This window comes from Panthera tigris, chromosome B3 (assembly GCF_018350195.1).
Source record: "Panthera tigris isolate Pti1 chromosome B3, P.tigris_Pti1_mat1.1, whole genome shotgun sequence".
NCBI classification, from domain to species: Eukaryota; Metazoa; Chordata; class Mammalia; order Carnivora; family Felidae; genus Panthera; species Panthera tigris.
This window is the reverse complement of record NC_056665.1, coordinates 31,800,693-31,827,394: the sequence shown is the minus strand read 5'-3', so window position 1 is coordinate 31,827,394 and position 26,702 is coordinate 31,800,693. Positions and strand designations below refer to the sequence as shown.

The window sequence follows — 26,702 nt, the reverse complement described above, 5'->3', positions numbered from 1 at the left end:
TCCCCTTCAGGGGCATCTCAGCTCTTAAGGCCCTTCAACTGGTTGAACCAGGTCCACCCAGATTGTCTAGGGTGATCTTCTTTACTTAAAGTCAACCGATTATGGATCTGAATCACATCTACAAACTGCCTTCACAGCAGCACCTACATTCGTGCTTGAATAACTGAGGACGGCAGCCTCACTAGGCTAACATCTGCAACTGACCATCATGTTACCACAAAGCTTATAGGGGAAAATAGCAGTCCTCTGCTCCGGCCCTCGCAACTTTTGATGCCATTTCCCAGAGGGGAATGGAACTCTCTTCTCAACACAGTCAAACTCATCGGGTCCGGGCTGGGTACTTGGTAAGCCCTCCTAATCTGGAGACTCGCATCCTCAAATTTCTGGACACGTTCTTGTACGGTTTATTTAAGAATTTCCCCCTCCATTTCCTCCCTTCTCTATTTCTGGAACTCCCGTTCATCATATAGGAACTTCCTGGATTTACCTGCTGCTGATTTTTTCTTTTCTCTTCCATGTCTTCTCATCCCACCTAATGAGAGATTCCCTGCTCTCGCTTCCAACCCCTCCACTGGATTATGGACACAATATGGACATAACAGAGTCTTAAAACTCTCTAAAGATATTAATCATACAGTTGTTGTTTAGTTGTTTGGGGTTTTTGTGTGTTTGGGGGTTTTTGTTTTCTTTTGCTCTCTGTATTGTCCCTGTTTCCTCTGGGTTCCTTTTTCTGTTTGTTTTGGACCCTGTCTTTCATGTTAGAAGTTTCCTGAAATGCCTACCAATTTGGGGCAGTCTGCTAGAAGTCCTGCAGAACCCAGAAGGCTGGCGAGTTTGGAGCGCGTTAGTGGCACTCGTCCCGCTGTGGCAGCCTCATCAGGAAGGACTCTGACAGATCTCCAAAGTCAGCGGCTACATGACTCTTCACTTAGGCTGGTCATTTGCCCTGAGGAACAATCTTCCACGTTTTCGGTATGGAACCTCTCACGTGCCTCGCCATGGCTGATGTCGCCAGAGAGCAAACCTCACCACACTCACCCAGAAGCCCTTCAGGGGGGTCTGTGCGCATAGCTATGGTCATCGGGTTTGCACAGTTTCGTGTCCTACTGCATTTGCACCAAAACTGGCATTCGTACTTTCCATGTATTATTCAATGCTCCTGAACTATCTCTTAGAAAAGCCACATCACACACTGTGATTGGGCTTATCTGTGCCTTACTCTTTTAAGTTCAAAACTCTAAGGTTCGAGGTCAACTTGGGTGGTCGGGTGGGACCAGACCGTGGTGGGGACAGGTGTATTGATTTGTTCCCACACCTGTAGCGTTCCACTCCTCTATTCCAGGCACTGGGCTAGGTGATGACACAGAGGGGAGGGACACACGGGCGCTGTCCTCATGGAGGGTACAGTCCAGGGGAGCAGCACGAAATCGAGGCCGCAGGGAGGCTTCCAGCCTCCGAGGAGAAGGATGAAGTTCAGGGGCCCCCAAGGGTGGGAGTGGGAGAAGATGAGAACCCCAGGAAGAGGACAAAGAAGGAGCATGTACAGAAGGCTGGCAAGAGGCAGGAGAGGGCCACATCTCCAGGGGAGAGCGGATAGGCTCAGCCAGAGCTGGCACTTCTCATTCCTGTCAGTTTTTGTGCCGTCTGTGTCCTGTACCCCGAACTGCCTTACTGAGGCCAGCTGAGGGCACCATCCACAGTCTGCTGGGCTCTTGTCCATCGTGCACTCTCCAAGGCAGCCGTCGAAGAATCATTCTAGAGAACAAATGACACATGGAACAGAGGGAGTTAGATCGCAGCTCGGAATGAAACCGGCCCGGACTAGGGCGCCACCTCTTACCGACTGAGACACGGATGCATCTCTGAGGGTCCACCTCTGTCCAATGAGTTGGACCCCCGATAGGGTCCAACTGGAAGTCGGGGGACACTGTCTTTGGAACCCTGCCCACAGGCCTTGCACTCCATGACTCCTGGGTGTGGACCTCCCCCAGGAGGAGCGCGTCCATGGGGAAAGGGCACCTGGACAGGGCCTGGATGGGGCAGCACCCTCCTCAGCTGATCTCAGGGTGCCTGGGCCAACTAAGGGGAACCTGCTCAGGTGGCGAGCAGCAGAGGGAAGAGAGCCCAGGTAGGAGATAGGGCCAGGAGAGCGGGGAGCAGGCCCAGAGCCTGGGTGGAGGGGACTGAGGGAGTGGGGAAAGGCCAGTGGGGACAAGAGGGAAATGGGCTCCACAGAAAGTTCCACACTATGCCTGGCAATGATGAGCAGGGCTCGGGACGACAGTGGGGAGAGACAGTTGCGAGAAGGAAAGTGACGCCCTAGGCACCGTGTCTCACCACACTGCACTCCTATAAGAGTGAAGAACTTGGCCCCCCGTGAGCAGGATATGGCCTTGTCCAACTACCTACAGCTCACTCCCCAGGCCACCCACATCCCTCGCATCCCAGTACCCTGGCCCACTGCTCCAGAATCTCCCACGGCCCCTGTCAACACACTGCCAAGGGGAAACAAACAAGACCAGTGCCCAACAGAAGTAGAGAGGTGTGCTCCCAGGCCCCCTGCCTCACAAGCATCTGGATTTGGGAACATTGAGAAGATCCTGGTTTTCCATTTCTACCCCTGGGCAAGCCCCATAACTTTCCACATGCGTGTCCTAGAACATATTGGACATTTCCTGTGTGCAGAGTACCTTACGTGCATTATTCCGCTTATTCGTCATCTCACCACGAGGTAGGTCCTAATAGTTTCCCTGTGTTAGAGATGAGGAAACCAAAGCGTAGACAGGATGGGTATCTGCCTGAAGTTACAACACTAACCAGAGGCACAGCTGAGATCAAAACCCAGGTGGTCCCTTGGGGAGCTCCGTCCTTGGGGAGGGACTCCCTTGGGGAGACTGGTCCCTTGGCTCCGTGACCTCAAGGTTGTGAGTTCAAGCCCCACATTGGGTGTGGAGCCTACTTTAAAAAAAATCCCAGGGGGTCCTTCTCCCAGACCTGGACTCTCAGTCCCCTTGCCATGCTGCTGAGAAGGCCTAAGGGAACCAAATGAAGGCAAATGATAAGCACTCTGTGACTCTGTGTCACTCTGTGCCTGTAGGCCAGTGACCAGTGCCCCTAAACTGAACAGGCTGAGACCTGTGAGAAAGGCCCTTAGGTATCATTTCTTTGGTCTCCCCTTATAGAGAGAAGAATACCGAGATCCAGAGAGGGGCAGAGACCTGCCCTGAGTCACTAGAACAAAGCAGAAACAGAGGCAGGCCTGAAGCCAGGCCTTGAGCCCACCCACCCAACCGCAAAGCTACAGGGACCCAAATCAAGAGTGGCCATTTGGAGAGGCATGGCTGGTTCCTACCCCCAGCCTGTGTGAGGCTAACTCAGCGATCACTGCAGACTTTCACATAGTAGGCACCTGGCTGATGACAGATGGGAAGTCCGGAGAGGAAGAGGAGGTTTGAGAAGGCCTTCATGCACTAGGCCTTGAAGAAACTCAAAACAAAAGAATTTCACCTTGAACCCCAGTCCTCGTCATTCCTCCTCAGCTGGCCCTGATCTGGAGCCAAGATTCAACATGGCTGACTCAGAAGGAGCCCTGGGTCTCTTGAGTGAGGTCTGTGGTCAGGCCACTCTGGACTCACTCCAAGATCTTGGCAAATCAGGTCACCACCCAACCCGGAATGTCAACTTCTCCCTGTCCCCACACAAGCTCTCTGGACTGCCTTGACAACCCCTACCACTATACCACACCACAAGGTCTATCCCAGCCAAGGCCAGCACCCCCCACATATCCCCACCCTGCACCCAACACCTTCCCAGATGACAAAAATCAATCATAATAGATTTCAACAAAACTACAGCCCATTGGATAAAAATGTATATGTCAGAAAGCACACACATGCCATGGAGAACATTTCATGACAACAATCTACGCTGTATCTTATATTTTACATTGGACAATATAACTTCTCTCCGTTTTTTTCAGAATCTTATCTGCTGGCAAACGAAAGATATATTTAAAACACACCAACAAGAGACAGAAAGTAGAGGGGATAATATCTACAAGGTATGAAGTTTCTTTTTGGGGTGATGAACATGAAAATGTTCTAGAATTGATTATGGTGGTTGTTGTATAACTCTGCAAATATACTAAAAAATGCTGGGTTATGCCTTTTAAGTGGATGAATTGTGTGGTATGTGAATTATATCTCAATAAAGCTGTTACCACACACACGCAAACTGTTGTCCTCCTGACCCCTTCTGTTACGTTTGGCAGCCCATAGATCACCCATGACAGTGAATGTTGTCCCTATACAGTCACTTGACCCAGGATTCACATAGTGTTGGACCATTTTCAACAAACTTAGAGCAGTAGGGGCGCCTGGGTGGCTCAGTCGACTGGGCGTCCGACTTCCACTCAGGTCATGACCTCACGGTTTGGTTTGTGAGTTCGAGCCCCGTGTTGGGCTCTGTGCTGACAGCTCAGAGCCTGGGGCCTCCTTTGGATTCTGTGTCTCCCTCTCTCTCTGCCTCTCCCCCACTCATGCTCTGTCTCTGTCTCAAAAATAAATAAAAACTTAAAAAAAAAAAACTTAGAGCAGTAGTTTTTTAGCAAAATAAATAAATAAATAAATAAAATACATATATCTACACGCACACACACACACACATGTGTATATACATATATATTTGCACTTATCAAGAGTGGTTACTGCTCTCCCAGGAGGAGGGACCACTGCCCCATCCAGGCATGAACTTTCTGATAAAGAGAGTTTAGAGGGAGCTGTTTTGCCTCACTGATGACCTTGAGCCTGGAATGACATCAGTCGGGGAAGGTCATGTCTCACAGGCAGCACTGGGGCAATGAGCTTCCACAAAAAAAAAAAAAAAGAACAGAACAGAAAAGAAAAGCAATCAACTTGTTTTCCTTCACAGAATTGCAGAACCAAGGTAAAATTCACGAATTCCTGACTTAGAGCCAAGTACTTTGAGTGGCCCCCACATTCCTCTATGAGGAAGGTTTTGCTGGAGGCTTCTGAGACAGAAGCTTCTTCTCTTTCCTGAACAAACTTCTAGAAGCACATCGTCTTCCCTGGACAAGCTGAATATGTTGTCTATTGCTGCTTAACCAACTGTTCCAAAACTGTGGCTTAAAACAACAAATGTTTGTTACCTCAGTTTCCATGGGCCGGGGATCCAGGAGTAGCTTCTGCTGGGTGGCTGCAGCTCAGGGTCTCTCACGAGGGGCTGCTGTCACCTGAGGTCCGGCCGGGGCTGAGGACCAACTGCCAAGCTCATTGGATTAAAGTGGCCCTGCTTCAAGACCTTTCAGTGGCCACTGGCAAGGGGCACGGTTCTCCCTGGCTGTTGGTCAGAGGCCTCCGTTGTCCACCTCGTGGGCCTCTTCCTGGGCTTTTAGGGCCTACTCACTTCTGCTTTTTTCTAGGTGTTGGAAGAGCACTCAAGGAGAAGGGAACTTGGCTCCACCTTTTAAAGGAAGTGTCAGGGCACTCGTGGGCATATTTGAATCTGCACGGAGGAAGCCTGCAGCCCCGGAGATGTTTGGCAACCATCCTGGAATTACAACGGGGGGTTTCATAGAAAGGTGTCGAGAAGCCAGACCTACTTTGAGACTTTCCAGGACGTAAGCTGATGAGTCCTCTTATACTTTCAGCCGGTTTGAGTTGGGGTTTCTGCTGTTTGGAATCGAATAGCTCCTGATGGCCTTGTAGAAACGGAGAAGACAGTACAGAGTCATAGGGTCCACAAGGGCAAGCACGCCCACGGCCTAGAAGGGACCCAGGATATTGCCCACCCACTCACAAGGCTGCCCTGAGCAGAGGGGCCGGCGGGCTCTTACCTAAGTGACAACTAGCCCAGGAGGAGGCTGATGAGGAGACTCGGTTCAGGAGAAACTCTGGGACAGTCACACAGACGGCATTTTCTCATTTTGCTTCCCTATGAGAATGCTTAAATGTCAGATTTTTGAGCTCAAACCAAAGCCCGGAAGACACACTAATCAGGCCCCAGAAATGAGACAGGTTCGTGCATTCAGGTTTGCATGGGTCTCACACCCTCCGCACTACACCAGGTCGCTCTGGACGTGCCTCCCTACGCCTTCGACCTCCGACTCAGACAAACACCCACAAGTAGCGGGAAAAGCGTCAACAATTTTAAGAGTCTGCCAAATATGTGGTCAAGTTTCATATCTACCCCCTACCAGCTCTGGGGCCCTTGGCAAATGCTCAGGCCCCTCATCTGCTCATGGAAAAATCAGCACCCACCTCACCCCCGACTTCTCTGATGGGTGAGGCTGGACCAGTGAGCGGGAGCCAGAGTCCTTCCTGGCTCTCTCGGGAGGGCTGGCCGGCGCTTACAAAGCCCACATCCCCTCCTCCCCCTCCTGCTTCCCGCATTCCGTAGCCTCCCTGTAGTCCTCAGAGTGGAGCTAGTACACATTTAGATCCATCTAGAATGTTGTCTGTGACCAAGATGGTGATTATATCGACTGGGATCAGATTCAGATGGATAAGCAGCAAATCCAAAGTACAGGCTTACCCAAGATAGGAGCATATTCTCTCCCACAGAAAGGGAGCCTCGAGGTACCACACAAGTCCAAGTACATCTCATTGGCTGCACCTGACCGCACGAGTGCACCTAGCTACGGGGAGGCTGGGAAATGCAGTTTTCCCTTTGGTGACAACATGGCCAGCTAGCAGTCTTGGTCACAGTAAGGCCAAGTCAGGAAAGAACGGGAAGGGAGCCTGGTCCTTCTACCCACTTTCTCCAAGAGTGAAGCCAAGAACCTGACCCTGTCTGACATCTGGGTCTATTGTTCAATCCCTGCAAAATCTGCAGGGAGCAAGAATGCTCCTGGAACCCCAGATGGCCCCCAGCGCGGGGTCTGAGACAGACTAGCTGACCAATACTCGCACTCCTGTGGAAGACACTTTTGTAAGGGGGCTCCCCGTCTCATGAGAAGCCCCTCTCCTCTGGAAAAGACCCTCAAAACAGAGGTGAGTCCCAAGTAACCCTCCCCTCTGGTCACAGATGACAGTTCTCCTTGAGTATCAGTTGACACAGACCGGGCCATTCATGAACATTCTGAAGTTCAAGTGAGGAAACAGCATCAGTCTTCCGATAGTGGCCAAATGCTGAGATAGAAGGCCATGTTCTGTCCACCCAGAGGGGAAAAAGCCAACAGGCAGGACGAAGCCAGAGCCAGAGCAACTCAGAGAATAGCACCACAGAGAACACTAGTCACAGCCGGGACTTGGCTCCTGTTCCCAGGGCCCTAGAGGCCCAGCTACTCCTCTGGCCTTCTGGTAAACCCCCAGTCTGCATCATCTAACTCCAGCTGGCTTTCTGTCACTTGCCATCAAGGACTGTGACTACCCCAGTCACCTTTCCCTTTCCAGCAGGGAAGAGCTCCGTGTCCGTACCACATTTAATTGTAGAATAGTATTAGCTAGAATTCTTGCAGTAGCAAGTGGCAAAAATCCAGCTCAAACAGGCTTCAACAAAAATAAATACACAAATAAATAAAAATTCATTGACATAAATTTGAAAAGTCAAGGTAAAAAGCTGGTGATCCAATAGTACTCCAGGGCTCATACACTCTCTAACTCTCTTCCTGTCTCTCACCTCTCCTTTCATGCATCCTGGCCACAGGCTAAATCAAGAGTTGGATGCTGAACCAACTGAGCCACCCAGACGCCCCAGTAATACACGTGTGCGTCGTGAAACGGGCAAAGGCTTTGGAGCCGGATGAATGTGGGTTCCAATCCAAGTGTGGCCTTGAGCAAGCTACTTGAGCCTTAACTTTCTTATCTTTAAAATGGGGAATCATATCTGCTTTTGGGATTGTTGCAAGGATTAAAATAATGAAACATTCAGAAGCAGGTCCACCTCGTGGGCCTCTTCCTGGGCTTTTATGGCCTACTCACTTCTGCTTCTTTCTAGGTGTTGGAAGAGCACATTCAGAAACTGTGTAGGTTCTCGGAGTAGCCAAGCTAACGTCACTGAATTTAATACCCCCCTCCCACTGTCTTGTGGCTTCGGTTAGGATATAAACACCACACATGAACACTATGCTTCTTTCCTTGTTTCTTTACTCATGCACAGCTCCAGGCTGCATCAGGCCACCCCGAGGTCAAGCCGCACCCTCCCCACTCCCTTCTCAGAGGGAGGGAGTTTCTTCTACATTCTCATGCCACGACCCGCACTCCAAACAAAGGGTCTGGGGTGGGGAGTAGGCAGGACCCAAACAGTTTGGAGAGAAACCAGCCCAGTGACAGGCCACAAGGTTGTGACATATCTAATTTTAAGTAGCATGGGGCGCCTGGGTGGCTCAGTCGGTTAAGCGTCCGACTTCGGCTCAGGTCATGATCTCGCGGTCCGTGAGTTCGAGCCCCGCGTCGGGCTCTGTGCTGACCACTCAGAGCCTGGAGCCTGTTTCAGATTCTGTGTCTCCCTCTCTCTCTGACCCTCCCCCGTTCATGCTCTGTCTCTCTCTGTCTCAAAAATAAAGAAACGTTAAAAAAAAAAATTTAAGTAGCAAAATGCAACTCAAAACTTTATTATTGTTAACACTAAATTCCTTTTGCTGTTCACTGTTCTTTATTCTCCTCACCCCCCCCTTTTTTTTTTTTTTTTTGGCCTTGGGAGGGGTCATGTGGCCATTTGTGGGTCATGAGATCTTCCCAGGAAGAAATGACAACATCTGTCCTCCCCACCCAGGCTGGCCATCACATAACCAGGGTTTATAAAGACTGAGTGTTTGTGCCCTGAAGGAAAGGGGATCCCACTTGGGGAACTTTTGGTGGATCCTGGGCTAGTCCTTCTAACCAGAGAGGATGAAATGAAGGAAAATATGGGACTGACTTGACAGAACTTTTGAGGTGGCAGTAAAGTAGGGTGGGGGTGGGAGGAAGACAGGACCCGGAAGCCAAGGGCCCAGAGCCCTTAGCAAAGGAGGGTTCCCAGTTTGGGGGTCCCTGCAAAAGGCACCTCTGAGGGCTGGCCCCAGATGCCTCTCATCACAACCCTCCTAGAAGAACTTATTCCTCTTGGGCTGAGGACTGGGCACATGGACTCCCCGTGGGTGAGCTCAAGCCTGAACCCTAATCTTCACTCAGCGACAGTGTGGCCCTTCCCTGCTCCTATAAGACCCCATGACCCCACAAGTCCAGAGGAGCCCCTGCACCCCAACTTAAGGGGTTGAGTAACACTTCCTGAAGAAGTAAAAGAAGACATAAAAAATAAAATTAAAAAAAAGGAAGTAAAAGAAGACACTATACCTCCCTCCCCCTGTCACCATCACTGTCTCCATCCTGTCCCCTGAGACTTTCCTGTGCCCCATCACCACCCCCACCCCCTCATCCTCACTGACGCCTGCCTCCTGCTTCACCCTAAGACAAAAAGCTGTTTGTAGGACCTCTGCAAGCCCTGGCATTTCTGTTTCTGACAGCTCTGCCCTATATCAGTGCAAACATATTAAAACATTAAAAACCTGCTGTAATATTTTTGAAAGGATATTTATAATTTTGCTCTTGAAACCATTTGGCTAGGAGTAACTGATTTAAATTACAATTGGGAATTCTCGTAAAACCCAGCCCACACATTCCTTCAAATGTAATAAAAATTTTATGCATACTAAATTTAACAATTAATGAGGTTGATATAATGTTACAGTTGGACATTTGATTAAGAATTTATTGATTTCAATTTTGCAGTATTCTTATTTTAGAGCCAATCTTTTTTTTTTTTTTTTTTTCCTGTCAAATATTCAAATGGTCCCTTTGGAGGCTCGGACCATGGGTTCCTCTGACGGGCAACATTGAAGTAACCTGGGCCGGCGGGTCTTCCCTAACTTCCACCCAAAGCATACAACCCTTCACATGCACACACACACACACACACACACACACACACACACGCCCTAAGGACAAACATCGCCTTGGCTGGACTGTGGAGGCAGGGTCCAGCTCCAGATCAGGAAGACAACGGAACCAATTAAGAGCAGGGCAGGAAGCAATGTCATGTCCCATCATGCCCTGTCATGTGAGAAAGGACTTCTTTACTGCCACCAGCGGCTGGAGCTGCTGAGGGCACAGAGGCTGACACAAGCCAGCCTCAGAGGGTGGCACAGGCACTTTGTCCCTCCTGAGGGTGGTGGGTACTGGAGGCAAACGAATTTGGGGACTACAGAGACAGGTGGATGCAGGGGCCAGAGGGCTGTGAGAAGCTTCTCCATGGCACCAGGGCAGCGCACCACCAGCAGGGCGGGAAATGTAGACACAGTGACACAGACAGAGGGTGATGAGATAGGGCAGAGAGCAAATGGCTGAGAAGAAGCCAGCATGAAGGCAGGGAGAAAAGTGGAAAGAGGGCTGGTTTGAGTGCCAGTACTCAGGGGAACAGAAGCAGGATCTCTTAGAATTGTGGGAGCCCTGGGACAGCAGCAGCAGCAGCCAGGTGTCAGGGCCAGCCCAGAGATGGGGGGCAGGGGCACCAATTCCTCTGAGAGTCCTTGCTTGTTAGGTCACCAAAGCCTTCTGGGGGCAGAGGGGACTGAAGGGGCATCTGTGCTTGGCAAGAACCTCCCGCAGCACCCCTGCCTCCCCTCGGAAGCGGAGGGAGGGGATGGGCTGAGGCAGAGAAAGGCCACTTCGGGCTCACTCCGCTGTCACCGGGCCGTGTCCAGGTATCCCCTGCATACCAGCCGCCGCCACCTTCGCCCCAGCCTGTCAGTGCCTCTGAAGTTACACTTTGTGCCACTAGGTGGAGCCAAAGCCCATGGCAAGGGCCTTGGGCTGGGCTGGGACACCCAAGCTGCCTGGGTTTACGACGATGATGGGCTCGGGAGGCAGAGGACCGAGAGAAAGGGGCTAAGTCTGGACCCTGCAGCGGGGCCAGCGAGGGGACGGGACAGCCAGCCCCAGCCCAGGGTGGACTTATTGGGGCTACAAAGTCTGCCTCAGCAGTAAAGGCTAAATAGTCCCAGAGCGGACAGGGAGGAGGGCGCACGTGAAGAAGGTGCCGCCCCCAGATAGGGTGATCTCGAGAGCGGGCACTGACCGGGTACACGCTTGGCTCTGCGTCAGGCACCCAGGTCGCCATCCCTTCCAGCACCCACAAGAGCGGAGGAGAGGCCCAGGATTCCGCGAACAAGCGCAGGTGACCCAGCATCGCAAAGTGTCCACTGCCGCGGCTGCAGGTGGAGGCGGGGCGGGGCTTGGGCCGAGAGGCTCCGCATTGGACGTGGGGGTTGCTGGGGCTCTCCGATTGGCTGGGGGTGAGGGGCGGAGCTGAGAGACAAAAAACCTGGATAAAGACTGCGTGGGGAAGGGCAACAGACCTGGCGCAGGTGTTGCGCGTTCCTTTTTTAGGCCAGGGCCCGAGCTGCAGAGCTGATCCGGCATCCGGGGTAAGCATTGGCCATGTTGTCCCCAGGCACAGGTGTGCCGCGGGAGACCAAGTTCCAGGCTCCCTCGGGTAGCCTTGGCAGCTCCATAACTCAGACTCCCCCTATTGGGGGGCCTCCGGGACAGCCTGAGTTCAGAACTCTTGCTGCCCCTTCCCGTGGTCTAACCTCCCACCAGCCAAACCAGGTCGGTGTCCAGACCTTCTCCAACCCACTCGCCCCCTCTCACCAACAGCCAAGCCCTCCCTTTACTTTCATCTTTCCTTTTAAATAAGTCTCTTCCCAGATTCCATCAGCGCTCAGCACAGGGCCTCCCCTCCCCCAGTAATGCCTCAGAAGATCCCCCCACCCTTGTGTGGTGGCCCCTTCAACAGGAGGAAAGCGGGGCAGGGAGCAACAAGGCCACGTGGTTGCCATGAGTGCCTTACCCATTTCACAGACAGGAACTGAACATCGACCATGTGCCAGACCCTGCCACGGGCACCAGGGATAGAGCGGTGAGCAAAACAGACATGGTCTCTGCTGCTCCCCACTTTCCACACCCAACTGTAGGAGGAAGAGGAAGAGACAGAATCTGAGGAAATGAACAAGTTATCCTCACGCTGGGGGTGTGGGTGATCACGTTTGGCTTCAACAGTCGAATGAGGAAGTTTGCAGAAATGTGTTGGGGTTAAAGGTAATCACACCTGCAAAAACTAAAAATGATCAATTAACGTCAATGTCAAGAAGCACCCCCCCCCTTGTAGCTTTTCCACTACAACAGGGTGCTGCTTCAAGCAAACCAATATGTGAACACCAACTCCAAGTGACTTCTACTTGGGAGGAAGGGGAAGTAATTAGTTGTTTGACTGTATCCAAGAATCAATCATAACGTTTCCTTCAATGACCGATTTCCTTTGAAATTTGAAGGAAGAAATTACCTATGTGGACACAACCAAGCGCCCCTCAGGACAGTGCAGCCAGCGTCCACTAGAGGGCAGCAGAGAGACGGAGATGCTAGAGAGAACTATGGATTAGATTAGTTCACAGCCACTCCAGAGGACACGAGTAGCTTAAAAAAAACAATACCAATAATAGTTCACGTTTATTGAGTGATTACTCTAAGGCATCCTAAGGGCTTTATAAAGAAATTACGTCATTTGATCCTTCCACCAACCCTATCAATGAGGGGGGGGGGTGCAATGGTGTTAGCCCCATTCTACAGATGAGGAAACAGAGAGGCTGAATAACTTGCCTAAGGACACACAGCCAGTAAATAAATGCCAGATATGAACCCTGAAGTGGAGCTATAGAGCCTGTGTGCCCACACTATGCAATTCTGCTTCCTGTGAAGATGGTGGGCAGGATGGAGAATGGAGGAGGCAGCTGGGGTCCCCGCAGACATAACTCCAGTTCCAGAAGCAGGCACCAGACAAGGGCTTTTAGCTAATCAAGGACCTCGAGTCATCTGTCGAGTAAGGTCGGAAAATCTGACCTTCCCACCATAGATACCCCACGTGCCTTGCTGGGGACATAGCCGTGGGGAGGTGGCTATATCCGCCCCATCACCACCTGAAACTGGACCCAGCCCTCCAGTGCCCACTGCCATGGCATACCCTGCCAACCGCTGTGGCTTCTCTGGCTTAGATGTGTGAAGTTGGCTTCAAGCCACCCCCTCCCTTGTCCCTTTGGCAGCCCCGCCCACCCTCAGCCTGGCTCAGGCCTCCTCACTGCAGTCAAGAAGGGGCTGCTCAGGGGCTGTGCCGGCTGTGGGAAGGTTGGGGTCCAACAAGGATGAAGAAGACATAGATGAGGGTCCCGCCCAGGAAGACCTTGAGGAGTTTTAGGCCAGAACCCAGTCCTTTCCTGGCCTTCTTCCCTACTGAGCTGCTGCTGTGTGCAGGTGCTGTGCTCACTGCACAGGCTGTAAGGGGTTCTTGCTGGGTGACCTTGAACCAGCCATGTATCCACTCTGCCTTCTGTGCATTCCTCTTCTACAAATTAAGAGGTTGGAGACCAGGGTTCTTAACTGGGGACTGACATTGCACGGGTGTGTCTGAGTACATCTTTCCAGATCCAGGTTTCTCAGCCTCAACACTGTTGATGTTTTGGCCTGAACCATCCTTTCTTGGGAGGGGGGCGGGGGGCGGCTGGGCATTGTAGGATGTTTAATAACAACATCCATGGCCTTTACACGCTAGATGCCAGTACCGTCCCCCTCCCAGTTGTGACAATAAAATAATGTCTCCAGGTGTTGCCAAATGTGCCCTGGGGGGCAACATTGCCCCTGGTTCGGAAACATTGTAGAAGAGCTGCAGGAAACCCCTGGGCTAGATGAGCTGCAAGTTCATGGGTGTCCCCTTCTGTATGATGAGGGGAGAGCAGGACTGTTAGATGAGGCAATGGGTAGAAAGTGCTCCGCCTGTCTTCTTCCTCATCCCTGACTTTCTGGGATGTTAAAGGGTCTGCTGCCCAAAGGGTGGGCTTTTTTTTTTTTTTAATGTTTATTTATTTTGAGAGAGAGAGAAAGAGCGCGCACGTGCGAGTGGGAGAGGGGCAGAGAAAGAGGGAGAGAGTCCACGCTGCCAGGGCAGAGCCCCACACAGGGCTCGATCGCACGACCCTGGGATCACGACCTGAGGCAAAACCAAGAGTCAGCCGCTCCACCCACTGAGCCACCCAGGCGCCCCTCGTGTTCTTTTTTTTTCTCCCCCAGGTTCTTTCTTAAAAGTGGCACCCCCTCAGGATCACCTGGGTGGCTCAGTCAGTTGAGCATCTGACTCGATTTCAGCTCAGGTCATGATCCCAGGGTCGTGGGATTGAACCCTGTGTGGGGCTCTGTGCTGACACTACAAAGCCCAGCCTGCTTGGGATTCTCTCTCCCCTTCTCTCTCTGCCCCTCCCCTCCCCTTGCACATGCATGTTGTCTCTAAAAAAGAAAAGAAAAGAAAAGAAAAGAAAAGAAAAGAAAAGAAAAGAAAAGAAAAGAAAAGAGAAAGAACCCGAAAAGGCCAGTTCTTACCCACAGTCCTAAGGGAGGGCAGCACTTCAGGCACCCTCTCTGAACCCACCCAGCCACATGGCCTTTCTGCCCTCCCCTTCTGCCGCGGCCAGGCTGGGAGGGGTGCAAGAAGGTGGCAAACTGCCATGGACCGTTTGGGAGGGGAAGCAGCGGGACCTCCTCTGGGCTCTGCTCTCTGTGCACCCTGCCAAGGCCGCCCACACCTACCGCCTCTCTGGGGCCCCTCGGTCCTGGCCTGGGAAAGCTGACTCCCCTGCACCCCAGTACCCACAGATACAGGCCCCAGCCATAAGCCTGACCTGTGTCCCCGTGAAAGCCCCAGGAAGAAAACAGGGCAAGGGCTAGAGCCAGCACTTGGCGCAGATGTTGGAAGCCTATAATGCTGCTTCCCAAGGCAAAGGGTACGTTCTTTGTCTTGTCTTGTCTCATCTCACTCGGCACTGCGGGAAGGGCCGGGAGGTCAGAGGTGAATTCAGCGGTGCACTGAGAAATGTCTGACAGCCAGCTCTCTGGGATGGGGTGAAGGGCCCCGATACGTGGCATTTGCTCGTTCCTAGCATGGCAGGTATCAAGGCACCAATGTGATGTTGCTGAACGCCAAGTTGGTCCACACCTTTGTAACGTGTGTGTCCACACGCGACACGATAGCCATAAATAACCTTAGTTAAAAATTTTTTTTTCTAATGTTTTATTTATTTTTTGAGAGCGAGAGACAGAGTGTGAGTGGGGAAGGGGCAGAGAGAGAGGGAGACGCAGAATCCGAAGCAGGCTCCAGGCTCCGAACTGTCAGCACAGAGCCTGACACGAGGCTCTAACCCACAAGAACTGTAAGATCATGACCTGAGCCAAAGTCTGACGCTTAACTGACGAGTCACCCGGGCGCCCCTAAATAACCTTAGTTTAGATATCAGGAAGATAATTGGGAAATGGTGAGTTTTTAGCATGCATTTCCCTTTTGAAGAGACTGGTTTTAATTGTGAGTTTGTAAAATGTAATTATTAACAATGGCCGAGCTTAACAACCCGTTCACAAAATTCCTAAAAATTTAGCCAGCTCTCGAAAGCCACTGCCACCCAGCTCCAGTCCCCCACTAGGAATCGAGTGTGGTCCGTGACCCCGAGATCATACTAGCTGAGTAAGGAAGGCAGGCCCACCCAGGGTGGGGTCGTCAGGGAGGGACAAAGGGACACAGTGGGGCCATGGAGAACCTGAGGAGGCACTGGCCCTACCCAGAGGTTCAAGGAAGCCTTCCTGGAGGAGGTGGTGCCACACGGAACCTGAGGGAAGATTTCAGAGGATCCCAGAGAGGGGTGGGAAGTGTGCCAGGCTGAAGGGAGTGCCAGGGAAAGACCAGGAGAGGAGAGAGTGCTTGGCATGGACCAGAAACCTGGGGGGGGGGGGGTGCTCTGTGCTGGTTCTGCTGTTGGCACCCCTGTCACTTGGGGCAAGTCCCTTCCCTTCTCCAGGCTTCTCCCTTCTGTCAGACTGGGGCTTTGAACCAGATGGCCTCCAGGCCTGTTGGCTGTCTGGAGCCCCCAGGGGTCTGTGGAGGGGCCTGGGCAGTGTGTGTGTGTGTGTGTGGGGGGGGTGTCTGGCCCACGGCCGACCCTGTGCACCCAAGCCATCCCCTCCCTTCCCCTCTGCCTTTCACCCCAGTTCCCCCAGGTGATGCCCGAAACTCCTGGTTTGGCTGCAGAAAGTAGCAATAATTACAGTCATTTACAGAAGAGTGTGCTCCTTCTAATTACCAAGCCATGCAATCCCAATTACACATCTAAGGAAGCATCTCGGGAGCCCCCTTCCCACGGCCAGCCTGTCAGCTGCAGCCCCAGGCCATCCAGAATTGGGGAGGCGGGCCGGCAGCTGCTGCCAGACCTCCCTCCATGTCTCCCTTCATGCCCGACCATGCAGGAAACACTGGCTCAGAGGCCTGCCCTGGAAGGGGTGTGGGGGGAAGGGCGTGGGAGGAAGGGAGGCAGCCCCCAAGACGCGGGGCTTGAGACCCAGGAAGGGACAGAGGCTCTCTCTGGCAACGCAGGAGGCCTCCATGTACACGGCAGGTGCGCGGGCCCGACCGCAGCATGAGTCAGAGCCGGAGCCAGCGAGAGGCCGTTTCACATTTAGGAAGCAGTGGCCACCCGACTAGATGCAGATTCTCTGGTCTCACGTCCGTCACCACCTACTGCAAAACCCCCTCAGAAACAGCCCTCAGCCTGCGTCACATGCCTCCTGTGACAGGGAACCCAGGACCCCAAGTCTGTCTTCTCCATGAGGGCTCCATTTATGAGAAAGAGAAGCCTACCCAGGGGGTCCCATCTCAGCCCTCTTGAGCTACTCTTCCCTATGTCCGTGGGTCCCAACGGCTGCTGCTGCCCACCGGTCCTCTCCCAGGCAGGTGTCTGGCCCCCAGACCTTGCCTGGCTCCTCAGCCAAACCACTTTCTGAGAGGACCCTGACTTGTGGCTTCCTGGAGCTTCCCTTGTACACGTGCTCCTGGGTGCCCACGGCCAGTCCCAGGGCTGACAACTCCTGAGGGGCTCCCATCCTGAGCCCCTGACCATCGCCTCCTACCCCCTCCCACAACCCGGCCATCCTGAGCAGCCCCCTGGCCCACCCCCACCCCATGCCCAACCCAACCCCATGAGCTTCCTCTGCCCTGTCCCCTTGACCTCCGGGCTTCAAAGCCTCAAACTCCAGCACTTCCTCCTCCCAAGTATATCCCAATTCCATCCCTCTTCAAGAACCCTGGTCCTGCCCCACTCAGGCCACCATCCTCTGTCACCTAGAACACCGCAAGACCCCTAGCTGGTCTCCCCGCTGAGTTCCACGAGGCAGCGGAGCCTGGAGATCGGGTGCAAGGCTTAGTGGGTTCCATTCTTGGCTCCTCAGCTCCAGGTCATGAGTGAGCTACTGAACATCTCTGTGCTACATTGTCGTCGTATTAGCACCTGCCTCCCAGGGTGCCTGGGAACGGTATGGTTCCCAAGGAATTCAGAGCGGCCGATAGGGGCTGGGGGCAAAGGGGATAAAACGAGGCAGAAAGGGGCACAGGAGCGAGGGCTCTGAGAACTTCTGTGTCCAACGAAGGCTCGTGAACTTGCTCCTGAGATGATTGGAGAGCCTTCAGGATAAAATCTTCCACCAATGTTGCATCCTAGCTGGTGCCCAAGGGACGTCCTACCTCCTCTCCCGCAGAGCTGAGAGTCTGCTCTGCCCCAGGGAGGGTCTGGCCGCAGCCCCCACAACGGGTCTAGAGCTCTGCCGGTCACAGGCCTGTCCTGTCACCAGGCTTCAGGCCTCTCTCACCACGAGGGGCCGGGACGAGACAACCAGGGGTCCGACTTGACTCCCAACCTGGGAGGGTGTGCCCGTGGCCAGCGAGTGCCACTTGTGCCGGCACGGCCCTAGGGGCAGGAGTCTGGGGACAGTATCCTCCCAGAGTTACTCACCGCCCCTCCTCTGACACATATCAGCCACCTACGAAACTCTTCTGTAAACATATTGTTAGCCTGTTTAATTCTCATGGCAGTTCCGGGAGTTGGGCGTGTTTATCCCATTTTACTACGGGTACACTGAGCAGTGGTGCTGTTACACACCCGTCGAGGGCCCGCTCGAATAGTTGGTGCTGGGGTAGGAGGGAGGCTGAGGGTTGCTCCTGAAGCCAGCGAGGCCTGGAGGAGAGCATGGAGGCCGGCAGGTGGGAGAGGGGTCACAGAGACTCAGAGGGGTTGCCCAGGGCTGAGGCCTGTCAGACACCAAGAAGAGGGGTAGGCAGAGAGAGGGCTCTCAAGCTGTGGTCTGGGGTAACCTCCCTGAGCCACTCTGATGATTGTACAGATCGAGAAACTGAGGTCTAGGCAGGAACAGAAACTTGCATAATAAGGTCACTCAGCCTGCCAGAGGCCAAGCTGGGACCTGTCTCTTGGCTGTGGCTCTACCCCTACCCAGTGTATCCTGAACTGGCCAGGGTTGGGGGGATGCTGGTGGGGAGGGAGGCCTGGCTGAGGCCGGGGTCCCAGGGCACACCCAGCTTGGCCTTGGGGACAACCGGGGATCCAGCCTCTCTTGAGGCCCCAGCAGCTCGCACTGGGCTGCCCAGCAGGCACTGATGAAATCTCTGGCCTTTCTGGACGGCCAGCAGAGGGTGGTGCTGACCCAGAGTGAAAGCTCCCAGGTGCCCAGCCACCTCCCCAACGACCATCCCCAGGTCCCAGAGCAGGTGTAGGGGAGGGGCAAACAGAGGGGGAACCGAGTTCCCAGGAGCAAGAAGAACTTGCAGGGCTGAAAATCAGGACCGATGCAGTCCCCTCCTCCTGCCTAAGGGTCCGGTTTGCCCAACTGAGCACTGGAGAAAATCGGCCCTTCTCCCCCTCCTTACATGCCCACGGCTTAGAGAACATTTTGGATATGCACCCAGCTCCATCCAACCTCTGCTCCCTGGAAAAGAGAATGCATCCTAGGCTGCAGCCCTACATAGAAAGTTGTTTTGCAAAGGAGGCTGGACTTAAGGAGGAACTTCCCAAGATCTCCACAGAGTGTCCCTGATGGATTCCAGGATTGTCCTTGTACCGAAAGCCTGCTCTGGGGGGCCAGGAAGATGGTCAGACTGCTGTGGGGCGAGAAGGGTCGGATGTCTCTGTACTGTCTCAGTTCCCCCTTAGGTGAAGGGAGACAATTTTCCCCAGGACAGCGAGAGTGGGGAGTGGGGTGATGAACCGTTCCGGGCCCCAGAAGAGATCCCAGCACAGGGCAGTTGGCCCATTGTGGGAGAGCTCCACGTCGCCGCTAACAGCCCAAGACCCTTCCCACTGGTGAGGTTTCCTATTCCCAGTCTTCTAGAATCTGGTCACAGCAGGAATCCCTGCTCTGACTGAGCGCTCACTATATCCCCTGAGGCCTCCTCTCAAAGTCCCAGATGTCCAGCTTCTAGGGACAAAAGTCCCGGGACAGGAGGCAATGCAGGGTCTGAGGCACTGAGGGTACTGAGATCCCCGGGGTCAGAAAGAACCACCGGCCCTGCCCCTGCCGAGACTTAAAATGCCCAGGAGGCTGGAGGCTGCCATCCAGGTGTTCTGTGCTTTGCTGTGCAAGTCGTACCCTCTCTGGTCCTCAGCACCCAGCCTGGCTGTGCTTTGTCGGGGACAGACCATATGGTCTTCCAGGGGCCCCTTCCAGCATCACGGCCCTAGAGATTCCCACCGATGCCCCCACATCCCCACATCCAGGCGAAGTCTGCGGGAAAGCCCCCCTGTAAAGGCCAGTTGTCCTACACTTAACCCTGCGGTCCTCACAAGCTGACGGGCTCCTCTGCCCAAGAAAGCAGACCAGGTGGGCAGGGAGCTGGGTGTCCCAGCGGGCACCCCGGAGACCGCGAAGCAAGGACAACGGAGATGGGGACACACAGGAGGGATAGCATCCTGGCAGGTGGCAGGCTGTACTGCCTAGAGGGGTGTGTGACTCACGGGATAGGAGGACAAAGGGGCATTTCCTCCCAAAGCCGAAACCAGACAGGGAGGAAAGAATACACATCCTGAAGCCTTTGTTCTCCCAGGTGCACTTCCAGGTCGGCCCTGCCATGAATCACTGTGACTCTCCTGCCCTGCTGCCTCATGCTATCGTCAGAGTCTGGGGCTCTCGATTCCACAGTCAGAATACCCCACCCCCTTCCACTGCCACGAGCACCCCGGGTCAGCCACCACCACCTCTGTCCTGGACCACGGTAAGAGCTTCTTCCAACCATTCCGCTCATGACTCTCCGCTCCCTTCGGGGGCTTTTTCATCCCTCAAATGGCAAAGGTGGGCCTCCTGAGGCCCCCATCCCCTCCCCAGCCACCGGGCTCTTCCTCAGCCCCTCCCACCGACGCCCCCTCTGTTCCCTCTGCCTGGAATCCCCCTCCCACTCATTTTTGCCTAATTGGTACCTACTCTTCAGGTTCAAGCTAAGTCATCTCCTAGAAGCTTTCCCTGCCCCCCCAACTAAGTCAAATCCCCCATGACGTGTGCCCCTGGCACCACACACCCCTCTCTAGCCCTTGTGGGAGCTGCGTGTATCTTATGAGGTTTACCACTAGGTCAAAACCGTGTCTAGTTTGCCCTCTGTCGTCTCCACAGCATGTGGCACGGGGCCAGGCCCTCGGTAAACAGGCGCTGAATGGATGGATGTCCTGTGGTGGGTCTGCAGCCCCTCACCTCCCACCCTGCCGGGCCCCAGCTCCTCCCTGTAACGCTTGTCATCTGCAGTCCGTGGAGCCTCCTACTGGTTGGGCTCTGTGCTAGAGACTGGGCAGCGCCCCCAGACCCCAAGACCAAGGCCAGACTGAAGACCCTTGCAAGTTCCCCAAAGGGCACCAAGGATAGCCCCCGTGACACTAATTGCCATGACCTAGTGACTCGGAGGAAGCCAGTCCTCCGGAACCCAGCCCCCCAACTGGAGGAGCCCGAACTAGAACCAGATGCCCAGAGACAGCCAGGGCCTAGCCCAAGGTCACACAGCAAGGCCGCCACAAAGCTATACCAAGAATCCAGGGCGCCAGCTCCAGCTTAGGGTTCTCCCCGCGCTATATAAATGTGGCTATTTTTAGGAAGCTAATTAGCAAGTCAAATATGACTCCTGCTAATAATAATACCACCTTTATGCTTTTCAGTCTCTGCATCACCTCATTTGCTCCTGCAGCAGCGGAAGGACCAAGCAGTGAAGTAGGAGGTGATCTCATCAGAAAGGTGTGGTCAGGAAGGAGGAAGTGACTGGTCCTTCAGCCTGTCCCACCAGCTCAGTTTAGCGATGCTCCCTGAGGCCACAATGTCCCAGAGGCTCCTACGTCTGTCTGTCTGTCTGTCTGTCCGGGGCCTGGCTCAGAGTGTCTCAGGTGGCCTGCTGTCCTTGTAGGGCCCCCAACTCCACCCACCCAGCTGAAGTCAGCTTCCCGCCCCTGGGAGTCCCCACTCCATGCTGGTTTCAGTCCCAAACCTGCCTCCTCATGCCTACTGGGCTTCAGGTGGCTTTGAGGGCTGGTATCCACTGGGTAGATTTTTTTTTTTTCCCTGCGAATCTGTAGCACATGTAAAGGATAGTTCTGGGAAAAGAGGCATGGGCAGCCTAGTTTGATAGCCTGGGCTGCCCCCCATCTCAGGACCCCAGCTAGAATGAAGGACAGCTTTGGGGTGCCCGGGTGGTTCAGTGGGTTATGCATCCAACTTCGGCTCAGGTCACGATCTCACAGTTCGTGAGTTCCAGCCCCACATTGCGCTCTCTTCTGTCAGCACAGAGACTGCTTCGGATCCTCTGTCCCTCTCTCCCTGCCCTTCAAGCGCGCTCTCTCTCTCTCAAAAATAAAATAAACATTTTTTAAAAAAGAATGGAGGACAGCCTTGTCCCAAGAAGGGATAGAAAGTCAGGTCCAACCTCTTGTCCTACAGCCCCATCTCCTGCCCGCTCCCTCCTCCCCTGCAGAAGCTCCTGGGACATCCGGTGGCACCAGACAGGGCTGGGCTCAAACATGATGTCAGATCCTCGATTGCTTCCTGTGACCTTCCTGGAGGAGAGGGGTGCGTCCCACTGGGATGCAGCCGGGCTATTCTGTCAGGAAATGGGTCGGGGCAGAGCCCCTGTTTCTCAAATGGGCAACTGAAGCACAGGCCAGAATGCTGTGCCCCTCACCTCCAGTAAGAGCCTGCACCGAGGGTGCCTGGGTGGCTCAGTCGGTTAAGCCCCTGACTCTTGATCTCACAGTTCCTGAGTTCCCGCCCTGTGTCAGGCTCCTCACTGACAGTGCTGAGCCTGCTTGGGAGTCTCTCTCTCTCCCTCTCTCTCTTTGCCTTCCCTTTGCTCTCATTCTTGCTCTCTCACACTCAAAATGAATAAACTCAGCATGCACTGAGCCCCCAGGGGCCCAGAACCCGCCCAGGAGGGTGGTGGGTGAGACAAGAGTACCCCTGGGCTGGTTTCCAGGACTCTCAGCTCACAGGACAAGGACCCTCTGTGGTAGGTCCTTCACCCAGACTCAGGCTGGGGAGCTCTGCCGTCAGGAGGGCTTCTCAGAAAGGGGGCACCGTGGGGCAGTGAGACAGGGCAGAGCAGGTGCAAAGGCGTGGAGGGGAGGATGGGCTCAGGGATCCCCGCTGAGATGAACGCCCGTGGCCTCGCAGGCCTCAGCTGGCTAGACTAGCCTGCAGGGGAAGACTCTGGGCTCCCGGCCCACCACAGTTTTGACACGAGTGGGCCCCCAGGTGTGGTAACTGTCCCGGGAACTGCCCCCTGGAGTCTCTTCACTGATAAGTCAGGCTCTGGCTCTCGGTCCCTGTGGGGCAGGCAGGGAGGGACTGCTTCCAGGAGGAAGACAAAGGCCATCCCAGTGAGAGAGAAGTAGAGGCCTCCTGGGGTGGCTCATGGGTGCCCAGGGGCGATGGGTGCCCCTCCCTCCCTCCATTGCCTGGGCACCCCCTTCACCCAGTCCCAGACCTGGTCCTCACCCACAGGAGGCCCCCCACCCCAGGGGCTCTCTTGGCACGGGTCAACGATGATGCGGACACAGAAAGAACAGAGCTATCAGTGAACAAAGGGAGAGGGGAAAAGGCGCTGCCTGTGCGGGAGTCGTTCCTGAGGTGGCGGCGGGCATCACGGGCTGCGTGTCTGAGGGAGGAAGCATGAGATCGCCTCTCCGCCAAGTGTAGAGTTCCTGACCAGAGACTCGGCCTCACGGCCGCAGCTCAGGACATACGTCAGCCTTCCCGGGAAATCCCTGTTACCCCCTGCCAGGGGCCTTTCTATCCTAATGGAAAAGGTCTCTGAATTGCCTCCGAACCCTGGTAGCAGGGACCCCCAATCCCCCTGGTCCCCTCTGGGATGGGAGGGGGAACGTACATTAGGGGACCCAGCAGGGGCCATGCTGAGCCCAAAGGCAGGCGGCAGCAACGTGGAGGGGGGTTTAGACACCGACAGCCTTGTGGCAGGGGCCGTGCCCCCTCCCCGAGGTGAGGGAGGCACCCGGCAGCGGGGCGGCAGGACAGGTGCAGGAGTCCCGAGGTCAGGCCTGTCACACAGCATCAGGGAAGGAGCGGCCAGTACCCAGGGAGGAGCCTCAGGGCAGCTGTAGCTTTTCAGCTGAGTGAGCGAGAAACATGGGCTAAAGTGGAGTTAGTGCCCCACTTTCCCGGCACGAGCTAGGGAGGGCTGCCCATCGCCCGCGGGGTCGGGGACTGCGTGGTCCGCAGAGTCAGAAGAGGCAGCGTGAGATCAGGGCTCAGAGAGGGGGGCGGGCGTGTGGCAGCAGACATCCCTCCCCCATCCCACATGAGGAGAATGAGGTTCACTAGGTAGGAAGGAAGGGATCCCTGATGTCCGGGGTGGGGGGGGACGCTCCTTAGACTGTGAGCTCAGCAAGGCACAGTGGCCTGCGCCTCCCTGGTCCAGTGGGGCTCAAGTTCTGGATGCAAACAGGGCAGGCACTGGACTCTGGAGCTAGGTCCTGGGAGTACCCCAAGAGTAGCTTCAAACTTAGACCCAGGCAGGAAGGGCTCCTGTCCTGGGCCCTGCACATTAGAGGAATCCACTCTGACCCTCCTCTGGTTTCACCCCCACAATCGAGGGGCAAAATGCCCATGAGCCAAGGGGACATGCCCACCCAAGGCCCATGCTCTTCCTCTGCATGCAGGACCCCAGAACTCCCTGCCCCACAGTCTGCGTGGGCCTGTCCCCTGGCCCTGCGGCTGGTATGCACACCCCAGGCCTAAGGGGTAGCCAAGGGCAGCTGTTGCCTGGTCTGTGAATGCAACATGGCTGGATGGCCTGGGGCAGCCTTGGGCAGTATCCAAAGTTGGAGCCAGGAGAGGAGTTGGGGGAGGGGATCTCCTCACCCTGCCACATTCCAGCACTGGACCCCAGGAGTCCAAGAGTTCTAAATTGCACTCTGACTTTCCAGGTTGTTCTCCGGGCATAATTATCCACGTAAGAGGCTAGAATGTATTCCACTTAGCAATTTGTTAGCTTGATGTATAACCTTTAAATATCTAGACATATATGGGCCTCCCCTTGTGCTTCTGTTCTGAGCCCCACAAATGTTAGGGGTGGGCCTTGCAGAGGCGCTTCCTGCAGGGCCCCCCCACCACATGGTCCCTCATGCTTGCTCTGAAGTTCATGGTCTCTTTCCTTCAGGATGCCGGGGAGGGACATGAACCCCAAACGCCCAGGCTAGACTATCAACTCCCTGACGCAGGGACCAAGTCTTAAAGCTCTACTCCATTTCATTCCAGAGCTGACTCAGTCCCAGCACCTAGCAGCTGACAGTGAGGGGCATCCCAGGAGCCTGGGGTCCTGGGGGAAAGGAGGTAGTACTAACTGAGCACCTTCTATGGGCCAGGCTCTGAAAGAATCTCCCCTAATCCTCAGGAATCTTCTGGGCACATTGTCATTGTTTACACACCTTTGTTGCAGAAGAGGAAAAGGTTCCAATTGCTTACAGACCTTGCCCGAGGTCACACAGAGCCTCACTCTGAGCCCCGAGTCTATACCCTTTGCTCTTAAGCAGGCAGAGACTAGTGGGAGGCATTTCTGGCTAGGGCATCTGCGGGAGGCTAGGGACCAGCAGAGAGCTGGCCTCTGGGTATCACAATGGGCAGGGGGGCGGGGGACAGATCGAGCCATCATGTGTGGACTCCAGGCTCTGGTCACTAGCCCCCTCAGGGGCCAATCCCGAGTCTCCAGTGGGGTCCTGGGGACTGAGCGTTGTCTGAGAAGCAGGTCATGTGCTAAGTACCCCCCTTGGAGCCTCTCTCAGGCCCTGAGTGCCTCTCACCAGAGGTGAGGACCCCTTTCACAGGTTCGTATGAGCCTCAGGAGCCCCAGGCATCTAGGAAACCAGCCACTGAGATAGGAGGGGAGATTAGACATTTATCCGGCCACATGGAGTGTTTGGCCCACCATGTGCAGGGGACAGATAACACCATGGCCAGGCCTCTCCTCTCCACACTCACCTCCATGTCAGTGACCTCCATGTCACAGCACGGTGGGGCCTTGGGTGAGTCACTGAGCCTCCCACAGCCTCAGCTTTCCCGCTTGTCAAGAAGGGAAAACAACAGTGTCCTCTCTTTGAGGCCTTTTCACACCAGGTGAGTAATAACCAGCTCTGGGCCTCGCACCTGCTCACACTGCATGTGTGTGTGCGTGTGCGTGTGTGTGTGTAGGGGGAGGGTCACACAATGAAGGTTAGTTCCTTTTCCCAGAAATTAACAGCAGTAGTTCCGATTTTCAGAAAAGAGGAAGTAGGTGGATTCCTGAGAACATTTTGACCAGAGGGGCAGACCCACCCCCCTGGCAAACCTCTAGCTCTACTGATTCAGTAGGTGAGGTCAGGTGTCCCACAAAGGGAGGGGGTGACCAGACTGGAGCTGTAAAGCCAGCACCTCTCCCCTGAATTCTTGTCTACCTGGACCTGCCTCCACCCGTCCATTCCCTCCTGGAACGTTTGGCCCCCTGCCCTGGAGAGGGTGGTGGGGTGGTGAGCTCCTGGGGGCCTGCCCCGGCAGGGGGCAGGAGGCAGACACAGGGCAGTGAGCATCTGTGGTCCGGTCACACTCAGCAATGACCCTGTGGCACCCAATGCTGCCGAGCAGTGCCCAGGCGCCCCCTGCCTGGCAGGCTGGGCTCCCCAGCTGGCCCTCAGTGCCTCTTGGCATCAAACCCTCTGTTTACGGCCTTCCCGTCCTCCGGGAGCCCTCTCTCGGCCTCACCTCCAGCTCTGCCCAGCAGCCCCTGAAGGCGTTGTTCCCCCTCTGCCTCCGTGGCTGCCTCCAGCCTCCCACCTCCCCTTGACCTCAGAGATCTGACTCCCGCCAGCGCTCCGCCAGGGTCACTGGCAACCTCTCTGTTGTTACTCTGGGGCACTTCCCTGCCACCCCAGATTCGCCTCCTCAGTGTTGTTCCACTCACGCCCAGACCTCTCACCTCGCTGGCCTCTCCTCCTGCAGGCCCCTTCTTGCGTCTCTCTTCTCCCGGTGCCACCTGCAAGTGGGCCCCCACCCCGAGCTCTGTCCCCGGGCTTTTCCTCTTTCTCCCGAGGAGACAGACCTCTCCCACCCCTAGCTTGTACTCCCCCTGCATCTTCGGGGCTCCAGCCCCCTGGTGCCTCTCCTGACCAGACCACATAATGCACATGCTTACATGATACCACTTCTGGCTGCCTCTCAGGATCTCCCCGAAACCTGCTCTCTCTCTCTCTCTCTCTCATTGACCCAGATGCTGAAGCCAAGCACACCTTTCACTTTCTCCCTCCAGATCTCATCCAGTCT

The 26,702-nt window shown here is 54.9% G+C and overlaps 1 long non-coding RNA gene across 1 annotated transcript; it reads right to left on the bottom strand.

The window, feature by feature from the left end:
- Positions 1 to 831: 831 nt before the first annotated feature.
- LOC122239425 lies at positions 832 to 11,180 on the bottom strand. Its single transcript, XR_006218507.1, has 4 exons — positions 11,074 to 11,180; positions 5,855 to 5,952; positions 5,168 to 5,719; positions 832 to 1,755 (listed from the first exon to the last, which is right to left on the bottom strand). It is a non-coding gene; the product is annotated as an uncharacterized LOC122239425 (long non-coding RNA).
- Positions 11,181 to 26,702: the final 15,522 nt, after the last annotated feature.